Raw genomic sequence first — 2500 nt, forward strand, 5'->3', positions numbered from 1 at the left:
GGCTAGTAGGAATTGTTCCCTCTTGAAAGTGATTTATTGTACTGAGAATACCTGCTGAGGTGCCCTGACAAACCCCAGAGAAGTCTGTGAGTGCTTTCACGAATGTGGATCTTCCTATGTTCCTCAGCTTAATGGCTTGGTGTCTGGCCACATGGTGGGGAGACCTACACTGTGATCTTGTTCCCTCAAGCTGTTAGGGCACGCTTTCCCCTCAAGATCGTAAGATCATTGGCAGTGAAAAGTGCTGCACTACTATGAAGACTGCTTTCCTGACCAAATTTAGCAAAGTATTGGAAGCTTTTTGTACAGCCATAACAGACAGACAGCTTACAGCCAATCGCTACCTCACAGCGACCAAGATCTGAAGAGTATGTGAGAGAGATTGCGATAAACGACAATGCTCAGACCGACTTCTCTACTTTATAGCTGCAGGGGAACATATCGGAACCCCTAACTAACACTGCAGTGAAATATGTGGCTCTCTATACTAAGAAAGATGATGGGCGAGAGACACGGCCCTCAGAGCGGCACCTCATATGTGCCGGGCGGAGAGCACAACCATACAGTTCCCTGGCTCTAGTTAATGCCACCAAAGTTGTAAAAGACCCAAGGAAAAGATCATCCCTCATCTCATATCAAAATTTCTGATCCCTATCCTGTTCCTGGTAAGAGGACAGCTTGTGGGGTCACGGGCCCTGGAGGCGGGTGGTGGAGTGTACATGGTCGGATTTAAGTCTTGGGGACCATTCCTTGTTTCAGCAACCATACCACTCAGGAGTGGAGAGCAGGTTGAACTGAGAGATCGGACTGGAGTGGGCTAAATATTACTTCTGCAAGAAGTGGGAAATTGCCTTGCGACCTAAATGCCGGAACTAAAATACAACTCTCAAAGGGGACAATTATTATTTTCTATTATTTTTTTCACCTCTCTATAAAAGCATTCCCCATGAGGCTTTATGTTCCACAAATATTTTGCGAGGTGAGGTGAAATTTGGTGTTTAAGGACACCCTTAGGATAACCGCTATGATCACCCACCATATTTTTGCTTTCATAGTGACTTTATGTATGAAGACAATGTCTGAAACTGTATAGTCACTTACTATTTGATCGCAGTTTATTATAATATAAAAATGCTGTTTGTTGGTAGCTGGCACATATAGAAGCTCCTGGATATTATTACATATATACTGGGCCTGTATAATTATAAATATTAGAGATGGTTTCAATTACTTATTTTGAGTTTTTTCTGTCTGGTTAGCATGGTTGACTACTTATGCTGCATTATACATTAATTTGACTTTGAAAAGCTTTATATTTAGTGAGATAGATCCATTACTAGTACACTTTGAAGAATAAAGGTTAAAAAGTAGCCCAATATCTAGCTAAAAAACCCATGTATGTCTCATATTTAGATAGTTAAGCTTTTGGTATTCTTTTGCTATCGTTTACCAGGTACTATTTAAATTATCTGTATTAGAACCTATATTAGACAAGGTATATATGTATTTTACACTGGAATTATTTGTATCCTCTTTTACCTACATGTTTCTGCATAATTTGCTAGTCTTAGAGGAGCAGATGTTTCCCCTATGCCCAAATATTTGTTATCTACTTGTGTTTTTCATCTCTACTGTAAAACTGTTCCAAGGTTGTTATGGAATTCCATGTATTCTAACGTGTATGCATATGCCTGTTGTACTTGATCAGAATCTCTTAATAAAATAATTTTTTTAAAAAAAGCAAATTTGGTAATAGAATCGAAAGTTGTTTAAAAATGCACATGCATACATATTTGTTCACCCCTGCCCTAAGATACAGGTACCAGCCATGACCATATTTTATTTTTGAGCCAGACAAGAATGTTGCATTCTTGATAAAAACATAGGGCTAGATTACAAGCAATATTGTGACTGCGATATCTTGCACACATATTACAAGTTGAAAGTAAAAACGCATTCGCTTGAACGCAAACAAATTTAGTGAGCAGGGAGAAAAAAGTGCACCAAACAACATACATACATTAAAATAAAGTGTATAAGGGATAAAAAGGTATATGATATATGACAAGGCATTTAGACAGAAAGGGCTATAATGGATATTCATATAACTATATATATATACGCACGCACGCGCACACACACACGCACACACACACAAAGAGAGAAGCACACTCACAGGAACAAACAACTGGCTCAAAACTATTGTTAGCCTGTTCTATGGTGATTTACCACCTGGGTGCAGCTTCTTTTAGCCCAGTAATGCTTTTCACAGAGAAGAACTTTCTTGTAGAATATCAGTCTGATCCCGCCTATTATGGTCAGTCCAGCGCCGAAATAGAAGCCAATTCCTCTCTGAACAAGGAACACAGCAACCCCAGACGATCGTTTCGGCCTTCATTGGGCCTCGTCAGTGAGGTGTAGCCATATTCCTCTAAGCACACTGAGCAACGAGTCCACGTCTGGTTTCCCCTCTTTGCCATAGGGAGACTAAATACATACA

The 2500-nt window shown here is 39.8% G+C and overlaps 1 protein-coding gene across 2 annotated transcripts in view; it reads right to left on the reverse strand.

Annotated features, from left to right (window-relative positions):
- PRR12 (proline rich 12) overlaps positions 1-2500 on the reverse strand; it is a 192688-nt gene that overhangs the window by 97644 nt on the left and 92544 nt on the right. The window lies entirely within an intron of this gene.

This window comes from Bombina bombina, chromosome 8 (assembly GCF_027579735.1).
Source record: "Bombina bombina isolate aBomBom1 chromosome 8, aBomBom1.pri, whole genome shotgun sequence".
Lineage (NCBI taxonomy): Eukaryota > Metazoa > Chordata > Amphibia > Anura > Bombinatoridae > Bombina > Bombina bombina.